We start from the raw sequence: 21408 nt of genomic DNA on the forward strand, positions 1-21408 counted from the left end.
CCGAGAACAACTGTAGCTATTCACACTGAACAATCTATTACAGGTCAATCAGTGCCTGTACAAACGGAGTATTAGACGACCGTCGATCGGTAAATATTTACCAATTGGTGGTCGTTTTATATATTTTTTATAAATCAATATTTCATGTTGAAATAAGAAACCTTGTAATATATATTATTACAGAAAAATCTGCTTCATCCACAAAATTCTCAATTCATGGGTAAATTCTTTTGTCGGTGTATACAGACTTTCCCATTACTGAGATAGAAAATGACGGTTAGTGCTCATAAAGTTCTATGAAGATCTGTAACTATGGAGAACTTGCAGCGGAATGTCAGTGTCTGCCTCCAGCTCCTCCCTCCTCCATAGAATATTAAAAGCACCAACTGTCATCTATCTCATTAATCGAATGGAATGGCTGTTTCTCCTTTATTATTTTCATTTATCCTCCATTAATATCTGTGTTTCTTGCAAAGCATCTTTTACCCAATCCCTCCAGACATCCAGATGGTCACAGATATGTATTTGTATTGAAACCACAGTATTGCACAAAAAACAGTTGCTGCTGTCTGTAAACTAAAATTAATATCTAAATTATCTAATTTCGGTATTTTTTTATTGAGGGTTTGTATGACAGATTGACTATTAATATCAACGACTGTCTAAAAAAAAAAATACATCCAACCCGACCAATTGACTTTTTGTCCCAAAAATGTGCCCCCAGTCGAACTAACTTGTCAGTCTGATTCCTTTTTGCTGCATTTAGTCTAATGTCTGCAGAAACCTCCATATGTGTAGGGAAAACCTTTTCATCAGTATTCCTTATTTGCCTGTAGATTAAATGTCCCAGTCCTCCCTGCATTGTCTGTATAACTATAGATTCAGCTTAAGAACCTATGAACCATTTTTAATGATATCTTCAGTTCCTCATGGAAATACCGGAATTATCTACCATATACCTGAATGTGTCAGAAGCTCTCACTCACAAGCACCCAGACCAAAGGGAAAAATGTAATTACGCTAGAATATTTTAATTTGTTTCCAGGCTAGATCTTGTAAGCTGTGATGAAGAAAATCTTCCATTATGTGGATTCATTTAATTTCTCCACAGTTGAGGGTGAGATGACAGATGGAGGGATTGGATTGGAATGTCTCTTATGCTGTATGTGCTTCCTTGTCACTTAATTTTGTATATAAAATAGGATTTTTTTAAAGATATTAAACATCTGCTATTGCATATCTGTCCCCGGAAATATGTATTTTAAGGATATTGCATAGTGCAAGAGGATTACATTTCCAGAATGTAGGTGAAAAGTGTGACCTAAAACTTAAAAGAAGGGGAATATTCATTGCATATAATTTTAGAGATTTATGTTACTTCCTACGATGATCAGTTTGGGTACTATAGTCTAACTATAGAATCCATGTGAGCCACAGTGAATGCCCCGGTGACTAAGATGGTGGCGCTTGCATACTGGTCCACCGTCATCGCCATTTTTTTTTGTGCAACTAAAAAATAAAGCTGGATTTAAGGAAAAAAAAAATACTATTTGGTTTATGCAGCTTTTTGCAAACCTATGTGTTTCCATGATAGTAATCCGGTGTATTCTGACCCTGCAGCCACATGTTCTTTCGTCTTACTAAAGGTATGTTAGCAGAAAGGTAGGGCTCATTCACACGTCCTATTTTCACGTACAATTGCTATCTGTGTTTTTCACCGATAGCACTCGTACCTGTGATAGTCTGTGGCGTCATTTACATGGCCGAAAATCACAGAGAAATGTCCAATTTTGATCAGAGTGTCAGATGAATATTGGCAATGCAAGTCAATGGCTCCCTAAAAAAATCAGACCTCACTCGGATGAGATTTTCACGGACTGTCAGAATGGACGAGAAAATTGGATGGCCCTCGGACCACACTCTGATCAAATTCTGATGGAAAAATCGGACGTGTGAATGAGCCCTTAGGAACAAATAAAATGTTACTGCAATATGAGCTTATGCAGGATGTGTTTGAAGTCTGTTACCATGGAGATGCATAAGTCTGCATACTGCTGTGGACCCAAAACTGACTTATTTTTTAAATTACAACCTGTTGCAAAATTACTGCATTTTTAGTTTAGATGTATAGGGACAATAAGGATATGTGCACACTGAATCTTTTTGCGGAGTTTTCGGAACCAAAATTGAGCGGAAACTCCACGTTTTTGAGGAGTATTGGGAGAGTTTCCGCGAAATTTCTGCTCCAAAAACTCACCAAAAAGACTCAGTGTGCACATAACCTAAAATATAATCTGGTTGCTAAGGCGAACATCGGCTTTAAAGCTACTGTCCTGAACCAATATTATATTTTATTGCGATTTGGATTTTATGTGACTTTGTGCATGGGCCTCAAGTTTAAGAAAAAAAATGCAAAGATAGGATTAATTGCTAGGACCTTCACTTTGGCTATTTTATTTTTAGCCATGGGTTTTCATTTGTAAAAGGTGTAGTTTAAACCCATAAGTAATTAGGGCACGTATGCCACTTTGCTAGGGACGTTACATTGACGACGTTATTTCAGCAACATTGTCTCCGGCAGCATGGTCTGTCATCTAATTATTTTGCAGCATCACTAGCTCCCCATGTTGTCAGTAAACAAGAGCAACTCACAGTTGTGTCATGTCATCTAGAAAATATCCTGAAAAGAAACTGGGACCAGTAGCCCCTTATTATATTGGGGTGCACCCATAATCAACAAATGCTTTGTATAGTGTTATATTACCCATTATTTCTACCTAGAACCAATGGCAATTTTGTTTTGTAAATTATTATGATTGTTTTTCTTTTATTCTTTTTTTTTTAAAGCAAACACTCTAATAGTTGGTGACTGTAAAGCTCCACATATAGGGTAATTGTTATAATTTTTTTAGAGGGTTTTTTTTTTTGCATATTAGGTGTTTTAAGGTACAGGGGGGAAAAAGTATTTAGTCAGCCACCAATTGTGCAAGTTCTCCCACTTAAAAAGATGAGAGAGGCCTGTAATTGACATCAAGACCTCAACTATGAGAGACAAAATGAGAAAACAAATCCTGAAAATCACATTGTCTGATTTGGAAAGAATTTTTTTTCAAATTTTGGTGGAAAATTTGGTCAGTTACAAACAAGCAAGATTTCTGGCTGTAACTTCTTTTTTAAGAGACTCCTCTGTCCTCCACTCATTACCTGTAGTACTGGCACCTGTTTGAACTTGTTATCAGTATAAAAGACACCTGTCTGCAACCTCAAACAGTCACACTCCAAACTCCACTATGGTGAAGACCAAAGAGCTGTTGAAGGACACCAGAAACAAAATTGTAGCCCTTCACGAGGCTGGGAAGACTGAATCTGCAACAGGCAAGCAGCTTGGTGTGAAGAAATCAACTGTGGGAGCAATAATTAGAAAATGGAAGACATACAAGACCACTGATAATCTCCCTCGATTTGGGGATCTACACAAGATCTCACCCAGTGGGGTCAAAATGATCTCAAGAACAGTGAGCAAAAATCCCAGAACCACAAGGGGGGACCTAGTGAATGACCTGCAGAGAGCTGGGACCAACGTTACACAGGCTACCATCAGTAACACACTACGCCGCCAGGGACTCAGATCCTGCAGTGCCAGACGTGTCCCCCTGCTTAAGCCATTACATGTCCGGGCCCTTCTGAAGTTTGCTGGAGAGCATTTGGATGATCCAGAAGAGTATTGGGAGAATGTCATATGGTGAGATGAAACCAAAGTAGAACTATTTGGTAGAAACACAACTCGGCTTGTTTGGAGGGGAAAGATTGCTGAGTTGCATCCAGAGAACACCATACCTACTGGGAAGCATAGGGGTGGCAACATCATGCTTTGGGGCTGTTTCTCTGCCAAGGGACCAGGACGACTGATACGTGTACATGACAGAATGAATGGGGCCATGTATCATGAGATTTTGAGTGCAAACCTCCTTCCATCAGCAAGGGCATTGAAGATGAAATGTGGCTGGGTCTTTCAGCATGACAATGATCCAAAGCACACCGCCAGGGCAATGAAGGAGTGGCTTCGTAAGAAGCATTTCAAGGTCCTGGAGTGGCCTAGCCAGTCTCCAGATGTAAACCATATAGAAAACCTTTGGAGGGAGTTGAAAGTCTGTGTTGCCCAGCGACAACCCCAAAACATCACTGCTCTAGAGATCTGCATGGAGGAATGGGCCAACATACTGGCAACAGTGTGTGCCAACCTTGTGAAGACTTACAGAAAACGTTTGACCTCTGTCATTCCAACAAAGGATATACAACAAAGTATTGAGATGAACTTACGTAACTGACCAAATACTTATTTTTCACTAAAATTTGAAAAAATGGCTTTCCAGATCAGACAATGTGATTTTCAGGATTTGTTTTCTCATTTTGTCTCTCATAGTTGAGGTCTACCTATGATGTCAACTACAGGCCTCTCTCGTCTTTTTAAGTGGGAGAACTTGCACAATTGGTGGCAGACTAAATACTTTGTTCCCCACTGTAACTAAAGATTTTTTCTGTGGGGTATTCCATATTTTCCGATTTAATTTCTAATTACAGACCCATATTTTATCCCAGAGTATTAGCGAACACACATGATTAAACAGGTCTCCACAATCCATTCATAGCTGTGTGCACATCACAGAGTAGTTAAGCTCCATTCAGCGTTTGCTTGATTGAGGAGGGTGACTGCAGTCATCATTGTGCATGTTATAAAAGCACCTGAAAACTATAATTTTAATATTTTTTTTTACTAGTAATATATAATTCCAGCATATCTTTTGATTTGAATTGCAGTTTGGCTATTAGGATGTTTGCTCATCAAACGTTTCCATGTCCACTTGTGTCCTATGGGTGGGAGCGCTGTGCCACCTGGACTCTCTGCTTCCCTCTTCCAGTATTTGAAAGCTATCAGTGTTTAGATTGCAATTTTAATACTGCACATAATGGTCCTGACTACTTGAGTGTAGTCTCCAGAATTCTAGTACCCTCCCTAATTATTGTTTCATTGTTTTTCCAGGGCAGACAATGTAATGGTCAAGAGACATCCGTATCCGGTGGAATTTATCACATTAGGATTACACAGGTTAGCAAATATGATGTATGACATTATTTAAGCCTCCGATTTTGCAGTATAGCACCTTACACATCACCCTATAGTGGTGCACAGAACTCCTATGGCTCTGTAGTATGGAGCCACAGGAATCCTCATGTTTCCCTCGTCCCGCTACCCATTAAGAAGAGCCGACAATCACTCAGATTTTAACGCTTACGACCCATCGTTCATGATAAATAGGTAGAGTTAACTGGGATAAGTTAAATCCTTGCATATGATTGCATAAAAAAAAAATTATACATTGCGCAACGTAATTAGAAATCTTGGGATCTTTCGACGATATGTTAAATTTCTCTTAATACTACTTTCAATTGACCACTTAAAGATCGAAAATTAATGATTTTTTGCACAATTATGGTAACATCTAGTTGCTTGTCTGATATTGAGTACAGATCATTTATTACTATAGAATAGCCAGTTGCTTCCACAATCATCTACACGTCTAAATGAACTTTAATACCTATTGCATCCACGCTAATTACATATAGTGCCTGTGTCTATGGGGGACATATCACCATTTGACTCTGAGAAAAAATCTGAGGCTGTTGCTTGTTTTTTTGGTACGTTTGTGGTTGTTTTTGAGCCAGTAATGGCAAATCTTAATGACCCATCATTTAGTGACATGACTTCAACCTTCATTAGGATGGAAGTATGAGCCAGATTCTAACAGTACCCTTTTATGTGCCCATCTGATCCAATTCTCTTGAGGCTAAGTGGGCATCATCCCTTAATTCATGATCAGCCATCTAGTAGAAGCCTTCCGTAAGGCTCACCTTGTGAAGTGGACCCACAAAGCCCCAGGTCTGGGTTGGTACTCAGACCCTGGGCATTGGGGCAGTGGGCAGGATGTCACGTGGAAAGCAAGGACTTTACACACTCAGGAATCTTGAGAGCAGCAGGACGGATGAAGTGGAAGTTAGTAGGGATTGAAGCAGGTTAAAGCATGGTGTGTACAGAAGGTGGAGTACACCAAACTAAAGTCTTGAATCTCAATCCTAAGAAACAGGTGTGTGTCCTAATGGGCCTTAAATATGATTAGGGAGATGACGTCATTAAGACATACCAGGCAGCCTGCAAAACCCAATGTGGTGCACGACAGAGGGCAGCAGACCGAGGTGAAGGAGGCAGAACCCAGGATACTCAGGACAGGTGGGTAACACCTTTCCAGAAGAATAGCAGAAAAGTCAGATTGACACCATATTAATGACCTTTTTTAAGACAGAGCACATATGAATGTGATATTCACATATTCCTGGCTAGTTATTTCTATGTGTTAAGAGATTTGTAAAGGCGCTGCTCACGCATCGGGAGTTGAGCAGAGCCAATGACATCCAGTTTACAAATAACTGCGGGGACACTGCCAGATCGGCAAGTATTGTGCACATGTCCTATTCATGTCTACAGACACCAGCCGGGATGAGTGCAATATTAACAGGTATTGTGCATGTGTTGTATTGTAATGAATAGGAACGATACCTGCCTATCATGGTGGTGACTGTAGATGCGACATCATTAGGGCCGATCACCCGCTGATGTGAAGTAACCAGGACAGGGAAAATCCTTTAAGGTGACCATTCACATTAGATGACCATTGGCTGAACCTAACCTGGTCGACTATCTAATGTTTAAGGGGGTGTCTCCATTCTTCTCAGTGGTAGATATTTGGGAAAAGACAGGAAAGACATGTTGGATTTCTCCTGGTAGGTAGCTTCCTCCTATCTTCTTATTGGGAACACATGGACGCTTGACCTGACAAAACTGAGCATGCAGGTGGATGGCAAGAATTGGGAGAAATAGCTGGCAGATGAACAAACTATCCAAGGTGTACAGTCCTGCTCATAGTTATTGGCACCCATGAAGTTTAGGTACATAATGTGGAATATCTCCTGAAAAAAAATTAATCAAGTGAACCATTTTTTTGTATAGAGCAATCATGTTAAATACAAAAGAGCAAATGATAAACAATAATTTAAAACAAAAAACAATGGGAGGGAAAAATAGAAAAATCACTGGTATTAGCAACCTTTACATTAATTTAGTATGGAAACACATTTTGACCCACCTGTGGTAAATCACAAAAGAGATTCACCTATGATTAATTGTCAGTGCGCATGTGACATGAATTAGCCAATGAATGATGATTTCAGTGTTTTAAAAACCCACATTGTAGGCCCTGTTCCTTTGTCACAATGTTAAAGGCAAAGGAGCTGTCTGAGGACATCAGAACTGCTATTATTAGCAAACACATGACTTCCAAAGGGTATAAGACCATCTCCAAAGACCTTGGTATCCCAGTTTCAACAGTGCGCAGTGTTCTTAAGAAGTTTGCCAAGAATGGAACCGTCAAGAACCTCCCTAGAAGTAGGGGAAAGAGGAAAATTGACAAGAGATGTCTTCGAAGGTTGGTGCGAATGGTGGAAAAAAACACCACGTCAAACATCTAAAAACCTGAAGGCCAACCTGGAACAGTCTGGGCTCACGGTTTCAACAAGTACCATACGCCGCACACTAAACCAAGCAGAGCTTTATGGGCGAAAGCCAAGGAAGAAACTATTGCTGAAGATAAGACAGAAAAAGGAATGACTGATCTTTGCCAGAGAGTACCTTGACAAACCACAATTCTTCTGGGAAAATGTTCTATGAACAGATGAAACACAAATAGAGCTTTTTGGCAATGCAAAGCAACAGTTTGTTTACAGACAGAGCAATGAAGCTTATAAGGAAAAGAACACCTTACCAACAGTTAAGCATGGTGGAGTATCCATAGTGCTGTGGGGCTGCTTTGCTGCGTCCGGTACTGGAGGCTTTGACCCTATCACAGCAATCATGAAATCAGAGAATTGTGAAGAGATTTTACAGCAAAATGTCCTACCCAGTGTAAGAAAACTTGGTTTGAGTTTAAGATCATGGGTCCTCCAGCAAGACAATGACCCAAAGCACACATCCAAAAGTACACAGGAATGATTGAAAAAGAAAAAATGGACTGTTTTAAATTGGCCAGTAATGAGCCCTGACCTCAATCCCATTGAAAATCTTTGGGGTGAGCTGAAATCTACCATTGGGAAAAAGAACCCTGCAAACATTCAAGAGCTTGAATCAACTGCAAAGGAAGAGTGGGAGAAAATTCCAGCTGAGAAGTGCAAGGAGCTTATAGATGGCTACAAGAAAGGTTTGGAGGCTGTCAGCAATGCCAAAGGGTGTGCAACCAAGTATTAATTAGGGGTGCCATTATTGCTGCACATGTTGTGTCGGGGTCGTAGCGACATTCCACTCGTCCTCCAGTCACTCCAAATTAAGGCTATGAGCATGGGTCAACCATTCAAAGAATGAGTCAGACAACAAGCTGGTTCAAACTCAGAGCACGCTCAGAAGGCTACTAGCAAGCCACGATCTCAGCAATGTTCTGCTTTTATTTCCGCATACACAAACCTAAATACACTACATAATGAGGAGGGGAAAGGGGTTGTTCGGGGCGGGGTAAGCCATAAATGGATTGTTCGGGGCGGGGTAAGCCATAAATGTCTAGTATCCAGCCACTCCTGATTGGTCCACGTCTCCTTAACTCAGTCTCTGGGCAGACAACAGTCAGTTGATGATTCGGTTTCATTTCTCTTAAACAGGTGCTGGCTGATACCGGCGCCATCTTAGCATAAATTTCGATCTAAGTAACACGTAGCAAGGAAAGCTTATTGTTATAAGACACAAAATGGTGGTTAGTACATAAGCAAAGCGTATAAAAGTATAAAAGTAGAGAAAATATATATTCTTTCTTACCCTGACAGTTGTTTATTCTGTTTTTTCTTTGAAATTGCAACATGGAAGTTGAAAAACAATGTTTTATCGTTGTATTACTTTGGACCACTAATTAAAAATTCTGAGGATATAACTTTGGTACATTTCCATTTATTTCTGAAGATATTGTACAGTCTATGAAAAAATGAAGGGGTGCCAATAATGGTGAGCAGCACTGTACATGAACTATAATCTTAATCTAGCCAGGACATGTTGGATGACTTGCAGCGAGAATCCATCTGGCCCAGCGTCAGCACCTGGCACACCCGGGCAAGTGCCAGGGCCCTGAGCTGGCGGGGGGGCCCATTCACCGTCGGGCACCCCGGCGTGCTGTGGTCCCTGTGAGCAGAGAAGTCCGGTGCCAGCACCCACGAGTGCCCCCCCACTTGCTCAGGGCACCGGCACAATACTTACCTCTCTCCGTTCCCTGCAGCTCTGGCCTCTTCCGCTTCTCCTGACTGTGACGTTTCAGGTCAGAGGGCGCGATGACGTCTTTCCAGCGCGCTCTCTGCTGAGCAGTCACATTGCAGAGAGTGGAAAGACGGCGACACTGAGGAGTCCGGGACAGAGCAGAGCAGCGGCAGCAGGAGAGGTGAGGATTTGATTTTTTTATGTATGGAAGCATGGAGCAATATATGGGGTCCATACTGCATATGGGGGGCCATACAGCATGGAGCAATATATCGGGGCCATACAGCATATGGGGCCATACAGCATATGGGGGCCATACAGCATATGGGGGCCATACAGCATGGAGCAAAATATGGGGGCCATACAGCCTGCAGCATTATATGGGGGCCCATACAGCCTGCAGCATTATATGGGGGCCATATGGCATATGGAGGCCATAGAGCATGCAGCACTATATGGGGCCATACAGCATGGAGCAGTATATGGGGGGCCATACAGTATGGAGCAATATATGGGGGCCATACAGCATGTACCAATATTTGGGACCATACAGCATGCAGCAGTATATGGGTCCCATACAGCATGCAGCATTATATGGGGGCCAGTATTCTGCATTCAGCATTATATGGGGCCAGTATTCTGCATGGAGCATTATATGGGGGCCAGTATCCTGTATGAAGCATTATATGGGGGTCAGTATCCTGTATGGAGCATTATATGGGGGCTAGTATCCTGTATGGAGCATTATATGGGGGCCAGTATCCTGTATGGAGCATTATATGGGGGCCAGTATTCTGTATGGAGCATTATATGGGAGCCAGTATCCTGTTTGGAGCATTATATGTGGGCCACTATTCTGCATGGAGCATTATATGGGGCCCATCTTGCATGGAGCATTATATAGGACCCAGCCTGCATGGAGCATTATATGGGGACCAGTATCCTGTATGGAGCATTATATGGGGGCCAGTACTCTGTATGGAGCATTATATGGGGTCCATTCTGTATGGGGGCCAGTATCCTGTATGGAGCATTATTTGGGGGCCAGTATCCTGTATGAAGCATTATATGGGGGCCAGTATCCTGTATGGAGCATTATATGGGGCTAGTATCCTGTATGGAGCATTATATGGGGGCCCAGTATCCTGTATGGAGCATTATATGGGGGCCAGTGGAGCATTATATGGGGGCCAGTATTCTGTATGGAGCATTATATGTGGGCCACTATTCTGCATGGAGCATTATAAGGGGCCCATCCTGCATGGAGCATTATATGGGGCCCAGTCTGCATGGAGCATTATATGGGGACCAGTATACTGTATGGAGCATTATATGGGGACCAGTATTCTGTATGGAGCATTATATGGGGTCCACTCTGTATGGGGGCCAGTATCCTGTATGGAGCATTATATGGGGGTCAGTATTCTGTATGGAGCATTATATGGGGGCCAGTATTCTGTATGGAGCATTATATGGGGTCCATTCTGTATGGGGGCCAGTATCCTGTATAGAGCATTATATGTGGGTATTATGTATGGAGCATTATATGGGGGCCAGTATTCTGTATGGAGCATTATATGGGGCCCATAATACTGTATGGAGGACTATACTGTCCGGTCTGCACTGTGCGCTGCGAGGATTCGCCGGTTTCTGAGATATTGTAGATTTTACAATAGATATCGCTCATGTAATGTAAGAAGCAAGTGAAATCTTTGGCATTGTACTATATATATATATTTCTCTGCCGTATCTGTGCATCATGAATTGCGGTATGTGTTAAAGGGGCCACTGAGACTCTCTTGCCCGGGGCCCACAAAAACCTGGAGCCGGCCCTGCATCTATGCAGCATATACAAGATTGGGTACATCTGCACCTCGTGTGCCTGTTAGATTACACGGGGTGGGTTCAGTGCGCTAGGATGTGTCTTAAGGTCATTTTGACAATATCACAGCTTCTCTGTGCCCTTGATCTGCACAATGGCTCAAGAGAGTGCTTAAAAGCTGTTTATGGCCTGAATCCCCAGATTTACTGTGTAGCGCTTATTACACCCAGGTATGGGCTGCACAGCCTGCAGCAACTAATAAATAGTGGGTGAAGACAAAGCACTTATTACCGGTTCCTGGAAGCCTCTTAACACTCCCTGGGTACACACAGCGTTCTCCCTGGTTGTCCCTGCCACACTCACACTTTCGCTGAGTCTTACTGTGTGTGTTTCTGCGCTGGATCCCTATACCCGACCGCCCTCCGATTGAAACCACTTTAACACGTAGAGGTGTTTTATCACACTGCAATAAGTGGTAAATGTAGCTATTACATTGCTAATGTCCTACATGCAGAATCTCCTCTCTCTGGAAGACCATGGTAATCATCTCACACCTAATGTCAGCTTAATAGACTCTCTAATGGGACATTTTTCCCCCAGTGGTTTATGAACCCTCTTGATGGCTCTTGGTGGGATTCCCAGTGTTTATTGGCATGTGCTGTATCCAATTCTCAGCCGTCTCTAAACCTTCTACCTCTCCATCTTATCACAAGGGAAAGAATCTGTTGCAGCCTTTGCTTGTCCTTAATTAATTATTTCCTCTCTGTTGCATATCCTGGCTCAGTGCCCAAGAACACCATGAATCCTTCCCGGGAGCAGCAGGTCTCAACTGCCTCCACCACAAAGATCCCAGATGGGTTATGTAGTCTGGGCAGGTGGTTGCTTCGAGCGTCAGGCCCAATAGATTTCTAGATAGATGGATAGATAGATAGATAGATAGATAGATAGATAGATAGATAGATAGATAGATAGATAGAGTGATGGAAATAAGGATAAATAGATAGATGGAAGGAAGGAAGGAAGGAAGGATGGAAGGAAGGAAAGATGAATGGATGGATAGATTAATGGAAAGAAGGATAAATAGATGGAAGAAAGAAGGAATGAATAGCTAGATAGATGGAAAGAAGGATAAATAGTTAGATCGATGGAACGATGGATGGATAGATTGATGGAAAGAAAGATAAATAAATAGATACAGTGCCTACAAGTAGCATTCAACCCCCTGCAGATTTAGCTGGTTGACACATGCGGAATTAACTTGGCATTGTGACATTTGTACTGTAGATCAGCCTGGAAGTGGAAAATGCACTGCAGCAAATATTGTTTTTGTTTTTTTTTTTTTGTTTTTTTTAAAACGTTAAAAGTTAATTCAGAGTGTCATTTATTATTCAACCCCTCAAACCACAAGAATTCTGTTTGGTCCCCCTAAAGTATTAAGAAGTAGTTCAGGCACCAAGAATAATGAACTTCACATGTGTGGATTAAAGATCTCTTTTGCCAGCCTTTTCTGACTATTTAAGACCCTCCCCAAACTTGTGAACAGCACTCAGACATGGTCAACATGGGAAAGACAAAGGAGCATTCCAAGGCCAGCAGAGACAAGATCGTGGAGGGTCACAAGGCTGGCAAGGGGTACAAAACCCTTTCCAAGGAGTTGGGCCTACCTGTCTCCACTGTTGGGAGCATCATCTGTAAGTGGAAGGCTTATGGAACTACTGTTAGCCTTTCACGGCCAGGACAGCCTTTGAAAGTGTCCTCCCGTGCCGAGGCCAGGCTTGTCCGAAGAGTCAAGGCTAACCCAAGGACAACAAGGAAGGAGCTCCGGGAAGATCTCATGGCAGTGGGGACATTGGTTTCAGTCAATACCATAAGTAACGTACTCCACCGCAATGGTCTCCGTTCCAGACGAGCCCGTAAGGTACCTTTACTTTCAAAGCGTCATGTCAAGGCTCGTCTACAGTTTGCTCATGATCACTTGGAGGACTCTGAGACAGACTGGTTCAAGGTTCTATGGTCTGATGAGACCAAGATCGAGATCTTTGGTGCCAACCACACACGTGACGTTTGGAGACTGGATGGCACTGCATACGACCCCAAGAATACCATCCCTACAGTCAAGCATGGTGGTGGCAGCATCATGCTGTGGGGCTGTTTCTCTGCCAAGGGGCCTGGCCATCTGGTCCGCATCCATGGGAAGATGGATAGCACGGCCTACCTGGAGATTTTGGCCAAGAACCTCCGCTCCTCCATCAAGGATCTTAAGATGGGTCGTAATTTCATCTTCCAACAAGACAACGACCCAAAGCACACAGCCAAGAAAACCAAGGCCTGGTTCAATAGGGAAAAAGTCAAGGTGTTTGAGTGGCCTAGTCAGTCTCCTGACCTTAACCCAATTGAAAACTTGTGGAAGGAGCTCAAGAATAAAGTCCACATGAGACACCCAAAGAACCTAGATAACTTGGAGAAGATCTGCATGGAGGAGTGGGCCAAGATAACTCCACAGACCTGTGCCGGCCTGATCAGGTCTTATAAAAGACGATTATTAGCTGTAATTGCAAACAAGGGTTATTCCACAAAATATTAAACATAGGGGTTGTATAATAATTGACCCACACTTTTATGTTTAAAATTTAATAAAATTCAACTGAGCAACATAACTTTTTGGTTTGTAAGATTTATGCTTCTGTTCATAAAACCTACTCTCGTTTGCAGTTTGAAGGCTCTAACTTATTTGCATCTTATCAAACCAGCTAAATCTGCAGGGGGTTGAATACTACTTGTAGGCACTGTAGATACATAGATAGATAGATAAGATACATGGACAGACAGAATGATAGATAGATAGATAGATAGATAGATAGATAGATAGATAGATAGATAGATAGATAGATAGATAGATACTGTAGATAGATGGAGTGATGGAAATAAGGATAAATAGATGGATGGAAGGAAGGAAAGATGAATGGCTAGATAGATAGAAAGAAGGACAAACAGATAGATAAATGGACAGACAGAATGATAGATAGAAGCTGTAATGCATCACACCTTTTTATTTTCTTGCACAATGATTGGTTCTTGTAGGAATTAGCACTTTAGTGCTGTTAACATTCATTAGGTATATACTGTATAATTTGAGAAGTATCTATTTCATAAGTACAACATACTTAAAACCTCTCAAGTTGTTCATGCCGTCCAATCTGTGGATAACACGGTATAGAGACGAAGCTGAGCAGAATGATATAAGAACCTAGAATATAAGACATATTTTCAGTTGTTTCACACTTTGTTGTTAAGTATATAATTCCACATGTGTTAATTCATAGTTTTGATGCCTTCAGTGTGAATGTACAATTTCCATAGTCATTAAAATACAGAAAAATCTTTAAATGAGAAGGTGTGTCCAAACTTTTGGTCTGTACTGTATATATGTATATTCTCTACATTTTCATGACTCACTGAACAGTTTCTGACCTTTAAACAATATGTAATATTAGACAAAGGGAAACTGAGCAAACAAACATTAAAACATTAACCATTTAAAGAACCAAGTTATTTAACAACTGTGAGTAATTGCTTACTTAGGTTTTCTTGTAAAAAAATAATGTTAACATGACTAATATTCAGCTCCATATATGAATAGGGTTGTGACCGCAGCATGTGCAACCCCTTTCAGGGAACACAAATTTACTGTAATGGCAGCACAGGAAAAAGATCTCAAGTGAAGAGAAATCTGCAGTAACTGGTTGGTAACATCACATCAAAATGGACCAGAATATTTAAAGACTTTTCTCTGGATATTTTTTTAATACCTCCTTAAATTGTCGCTGCTCTGCTGATTCTAGAACAGTTTTTCTGCGTCTCTCTGTTCCAAAGATACGTCCCCCGGTAATAAAGATACAAATTTTTCCTTCTACCAACTGGGCATTCACCACTGATCTTCTCTGTGGGCTCGGCCATGTTTTAATTGGCCAGCGTCTGAGGGGAAAAAGCAGACGCCCACAGAGAAGATCAGTGGTGTACGACCAGTTGGTGGAAAAAAAAAATTGCATCTTTATTACTGCAGGACATAACTTTGTAAGAAAGAGTCATTGGAGCAGCAACATTTGGAGGCACTCAATATAAAGTAAGAAATCCAGTGAAAGGTAATCTTTAAAAATTGTTTAGGGAACCTTGTTGGATCCATAACATATAGAAAGGTGGTTCTAGAAAGATGTAGCAATGTGGCTAGAGAGGACAGATAGAGTAAAATGACGTCCAAAGCAGCACCTGCTGAAAAGGTGTTCGGTTGTAAAGCCTCCGAAGCAACTGCCAAGCCTGGCAAATAATGAAAAGAAATGGAGGCATCACACCAGCAGGATAAAGTGCAAGATTAGTGGACTTTATTAAACCATGTGGCGACGTTTCGGTTCATAGTGTGAACCTTTCTCAAGCAGGTTCACAATAGGGACCGAAATGTTGTCACATTGCGTAATAAAGTCCACTAACTTTGCACTTATCTGGCTGGAGGGAAGAAGGAAGGAAAAAGGAAAGAAAGAAAGAGAGAAAGGAAGTAAAGTAAAAAAAGGAAAGAATGAAGAAGGAAAGGAAAGAAAGATAAAGAAAGAAGGAAGGAAAGAAAGTAGAAAGAAAGAAAGAAGTTGGAAAGAAAGAAAAAAAAGAAAGGGAAAGAAAGAAAAAGAAAGGGAGGGAGGAAGAAAGAAATAAATGAGAGAAAGAAAAAGGAAGGAAGAAAAGAAAGATAGGCTATATAAGTTTTGTTTTATAGATATGAAATAGATATATACATAGATACTGTAGATACATACACTACGTTCAAAAGTTTGGGGTCACCCAGACAATTTTGTGTTTTCCATGAAAACTCATACTTTTATTTATCAAATGAGTTGCAAAATGAATAGAAAATATAGTCCAGACATTGACAAGGTTAGAAATAATGATTTTTATTTTAAAGAATAATTTTCTCCTTCATACTTTGCTTTGGTCACAGAATGCTCCCTTTGCAGCAATTACAGCATTGCAGACCTTTGGCATTCTAGCTGTTAATTTGCTGAGGTAATCTTGAGAAAGTTCCCCCCATGCTTCCTGAAGCCCCTCGCACAAGTTGGATTGGCTTGATGGGCACTTTTTGCGTACCATACGATCAAGCTGCTCCCACAACAGCTCAGTGGGGTTGAGATCTGGTGACTGAGCTGGCCACACCAGCTGCCTGCTTCTTCTCTAAATAGTTCATGCATAATTTGGAGGTGTGCTTTGGGTCACTGTCCTGTTGTAGGGTGAAATTGGCTCCAATCAAGCGCTGTCCACAGGGTATGGAATGGCGTTGCAAAATGGAGTGATAGCCTTCTGACGCGCCCCTGGGCCTGTGTCGCGCTGCGGTGCGCACGCGGGAGCTTACCCGGAGCCGGATCCGTGGAGGGTTGTAATCTCGTGGCGGTGACCCGGTCCGTGCCCAGGGAGTCAAACTAGACGGCAGTCTATTAGTAGTAAATAGTTGATGACTACGCCACCCGTTGAGTGCAGCCAGGAAGCTGCTGCTGCAGGGCAGACCGCTGAGGCCGGTGGTAGGATTGTGCAGCGTGATAGTATAACCCCCAACGGGAGGGGTATGGCCTCAGGGCAGCCGACGTGGATGATGGGGGTAGCAGGAACCACTCAGAGACGGTACGGTGTAGTTCAGGGTCTTTACTGGTAACAACGACAGACCCTCCCGGAGTACTTGCTAGCAAACGGGGCCTGGTCAGTCTTTGAGCAGATGGGATCTCCCCTGGCCAGGCGTAGTTGTAGGCCTCCCAAACTGACTGTACTCTTCTGGCTACCTTGCTAGAAGCTGATGTAAGTAGCCCACGTCCCTGAGTGTACCGTGTGGTGATCACCCGTATGGCCGGTGACTCGGGGCCTTCTAATGGCTTCCGCTCCACGATGGCGGTGCTGGTCCCACACGTGTGACCGTGCCTTCGGGCTTCTGGGCCAGAGGACCTGAAATCCCCTGCCCGACGGATTCTGCTGCTGGGTAGGAGTTAGTCCCCACAGCCTCGGACTCCGGGTCCGGTAAAGAATCTTCTTAGTCAGGGCGAGCTCTGTAGCTGCCAGCCCCTGACTCCTTGTAACTCTGCTGTTTCCTATGCTGCTTCTCTTCTCCACTCTCCTTGTCTGACTCACCCTGCCTCAGCCCCGGGTTTATACAGGGGAAGTTCTTCCCCTCCCAAGACTGGGCAGGAGGTGTGGCATGCACAGGATCCCTGACCAAAGGACCTCCCACCTGCTCTCAGACATAATATCTCTATCACTGTGGCAACCAGACCCCTGGGGTGTCACATTCCCCCCTAGTGAAATTTAGTACTCCGGGACTAAACACATTTAGAAAAACATAACAAAGTATAACAATAACAATACTATAAGAAAAACACATAAGATGGTTACGGCGTGTCCGCAACCGGATGCAGTCTTTGAAGAAAAGCAAAGGTGTCCATTTCACCAACACAGGGAGACGTAACCAGGTAGGGGTCTGTCCTACCCCGAGTCCTTAACAGTCTCTAGTCCATCCTGGGTTACGCTCCAACTATATACAAGGATTCCCGGTAAATCCACCAAGGTTTCCTAAAAATAACTATAAACACAAAATTATACACAAGCAACAAGACACAGAAAAACATAAATAAAACAATTTATACACTTTAAATTCTCCAGCGTGCGGGTAACTGGCCTCTAGTGGCCCGAGTGGACCTACGGAGCTGACTGTCTGGCCCTGAACTACAGGGTGTAGGAGCTGTCAAGGGTAAACTGGGCAGCTGTCTACCGGCTCTTTGTCTCACTAGGGGTACGGCAGGCTCACTATAAGCAGAGGGTTGATTCTCCTGTTCTGCTTGTGTGGAGTCTTCTGCCTCCTGGACCGGCTGTTCTTCCAGCTCTACCCGTTGCTCCGTAGGTTCTTGGGATGATGGTTGGAGGAAGGTGAGTACGGGTACCACAACTGCACCATTGACTTGAGTCCAAGACTGAGGAAAGTCCCCGAGCACGGTACTAACCATATCTTCCCTTTCTTCCACGGGTCGATGGTCTTCTTGTTCCTCTTCAGGGTTCCTCAGTTGTTCGGGACACTTCTTCAGGTGGTCCCGGGATACAATGGCTGTGGTTTCCCCTCCGTCTTTACTGATGGTACAGACCTTCGGGTTCTCGTGGCTTGAGGGCAGTACGGTGTACGGGTCCTTCTCCCACTGGTCGTCCAACTTGTGGAGCCGTCTCTTCCTCTTCAAGACCTGCTCTCCGGGTACCAGGGGAACAGCGGGAGCATACTGGTTGTAAGTTTTCTCTTGTCTTTCCCTAGCCTGACAGAGACTTCGCTCCACGCTCTCCTGTACTCTCCGGTACTGCTGCTGCCTCTCTGTGTCCCAGTCTGTTTCTGGTGAAGTGTCCTCGGGGGTCAGGACTCCCATTTCCAGGTCAACAGGTAACTTACCAGGTCTTGCCCTCATTAGGTAAGCCGGGGTACAGTTGGTGGAACCTACCGGGATGTGGTTGTATAGGTCCACCAGATCGGGCAACTTTTCAGGCCACAGACTGCGTTCTTCCAGGGGCAACGTTTTTAGAAGATCCATTACCACCTGGTTCATTTTTTCACAAAGTCCATTAGTCTGCGGATGGTAGGGTGTCGTCCTTATCTTCCGGCAGCCATACAGATTGCAGAATTCCTGAAAGACCTCCGCTTCAAAGGCAGGTCCCTGGTCCGTCAGCACTTGGTCCGGGTACCCGTGTGGACGGCAGAAGTGCTGCTGGAAGGCTCTAGCTGCTGTTTGAGCCGTTAAGTCCTTGACGGGGACGACAACCAAGAACCGGGAGTAATGATCCACGATGGTTAACGCGTAGACGTAGCCACTTCTGCTTGGGGTCAGTTTTACATGATCCAAGGCTACCAGTTCCAACGGTTGCCGGGTGACGATGGACTGCAGGGGAGTCTTCTGGCTGGCTCGGTCCTTCCTTCTCAGGTTGCACGGGCCACAATCTCTGCACCACTTCTCGATGGTTCCCCTCATGCCTACCCAGTGGAACCGCTCGCGCAGCAGGAACTCCAGCTTTTTCCACCCAAAGTGTCCAGCTCCGTCGTGGTATGCCTCCATCACCATGGCTGCGTCTCTTCGTGGCACCACTACTTGCCAGAGTAATTCATGCGTCCGGGAGTTAACCATTCTGCGGCACAACTTCCCTTTGTAAAGGAACAGTCGACTCTTCTCTGCCCATAGTTGTTTGGCTTCCTCCGGAGCGTCTGGTTCAAGGCGAGCCTCCGGCCGAGTCAGCATCTCCTTCACCAGTCGGACGGCAGGGTCGCTGTCTTGCGTTTCCGCCCAGTTGTAGTGGGGTAAGGGGTTCAACGTAGCAGCCTGCTTACTCCTTACCCGGTGGGAATACTGAATAGTCCCATGACGGTGGAACGCAGGGAGTTCAACTTCTTCCAGTCCCTCCGGATCTTCTCCTCCGTCCGGCAGGTTGGGCATCCTGGACAGGGCGTCCGCGTTGGTATTGGAGCGTCCTGCCCGGTATTTAATTGTGAACTCGTAGTTGGACAGACGGGCCATCCACCTCTGCTCCAGGGCACCGAGTCTTGCCGTGTCCAGGTGTGTCAGCGGGTTGTTATCCGTGTACACGGTGAACCGGGAAGAAGCGAGGTAATGCTTAAAGCGCTCAGTGATTGCCCATACTACGGCCAGGAACTCTAACTTAAATGAGCTGTAATTCTCGGGGTTCCTTTCGGTGGGTCGCAGTTTTCGGCTGGCGTAGGCGATTACTCGTTCCTTCCCCTGCTGGATCTGGGACAGTACGGCTCCTAGCCCGATGTTACTGGCGTCGGTGTAGAGGATAAAGGGCTGGCTATAATCCGGGTACGCCAGGATTTCGTCCCCCGTGAGGGCCATCTTCAGCTGGCGGAAGGACTCTTCTTCCAGCTCTTCCCATTTGAAGGGCGGCTTCTGGTTCTTGGCCTTCCGGGACTGGCCTATCAGGAGGTCCTGCATAGGTGCTGCCTTTTTGGTGAAACCGGGAATAAACCTTCGGTAGTAGCCTACCAACCCGAGGAACTGCCGCACTTCTTTTACGCTGGAGGGGCTTGGCCATCCCTTAATTGCGGTGATCTTATCGGGGTCGGGAGCCACTCCGTCAGCGCTCACCACGTGTCCCAGGTACTGCACCTTTGGTTTCAGGAGGTGACACTTGGAGGGTTTCACCTTTAGGCCGTAACTCGCCAGAGCCTCGAACACTTCCGCCAGGTGTTTCAGGTGGTCCTCATACGTCTTGGAATATACGATGACATCGTCCAGGTACAACAGGACCGTCTCGAAGTTTCTGTGGCCCAGACAACACTCCATTAGGCGTTGGAAGGTTCCTGGTGCGTTGCAGAGTCCGAACGGCATGCAGGTGAACTCGCTAAGTCCCATCGGGGTGGTGAATGCGGTCTTCTCCCGGTCCGCCTCTGCTACAGGAACCTGCCAGTACCCGCTAGTGAGATCCAAGGTAGAGAAGAAGTTAGCAGATCTTAAAGCAGCCAATGACTCCTCTATCCTTGGTAAGGGGTACGCATCCTTGTGTGTGATACGGTTGATTTTCCGGTAATCTACACACATCCTCATGGTGTTGTCTTTCTTTTTGACTAAAACTAATGGGGCTGCCCAGGGGCTACAACTATCCCGGATTACCCCAGCCTCCTTCATATCTCTAAGCATCCCCTTGGCGTGTTGGTAATGTGCAGGGGGTACGGGTCGATACCTCTCTTTTATGGGAGGATGATCTCCCGTGGGGATGCGATGTTCTACCCCCTTGACTCGCCCGAAGTCTAACGGGTGTTTACTAAACACTCTCTCATACTCTTGAACCACCCGATAGACTCCTTGTTTCTGATGTGAGGGAGTGGAGTCAGTACCCAAATGTAGTTGCTGACACCAGTCCTCCATGTCTTTCTTAGAGCCGTTACCTTCCTCCGGGTGAGATGGAGGCAAGGGTTCCACAGATTGTATAGAACTTTGATTAGTGGTATATAATTTGGCTAGCGTGGCATACCGGGGCAGGTACACTTCCCTCTCCCCGATATTTATTATGCGAATGGGCACCCTCCCATGGCGTACATTGACCACCCCCCGTGCTGTCAAAATGGTGGGCCTACTGTCTGAGTAAACTGGTTCTACCATTGCCTGGTAATCTCTACCTCTCAGACCAATAGCTGCCCGGCACCAAATCATCATTTCACTTTTTGGGGGCATGG

General features: G+C 44.3%; 1 protein-coding gene across 1 annotated transcript in view; it reads left to right on the forward strand.

The window, feature by feature from the left end:
• ZFHX3 (zinc finger homeobox 3) overlaps nt 1-21408 on the forward strand; it is a 253250-nt gene that overhangs the window by 114406 nt on the left and 117436 nt on the right. The window contains exon 2 of the mRNA XM_073659266.1: nt 5042-5107. The gene's annotated coding sequence lies outside the window, so the exon portion shown is untranslated. The remainder of the gene's footprint in view (nt 1-5041; nt 5108-21408) is intronic.

The sequence above is a fragment of the Phyllobates terribilis genome, unplaced genomic scaffold, assembly GCF_046119375.1.
Source record: "Phyllobates terribilis strain yellow unplaced genomic scaffold, ASM4611937v1 Scaffold_13__5_contigs__length_258822181, whole genome shotgun sequence".
NCBI lineage: Eukaryota > Metazoa > Chordata > Amphibia > Anura > Dendrobatidae > Phyllobates > Phyllobates terribilis.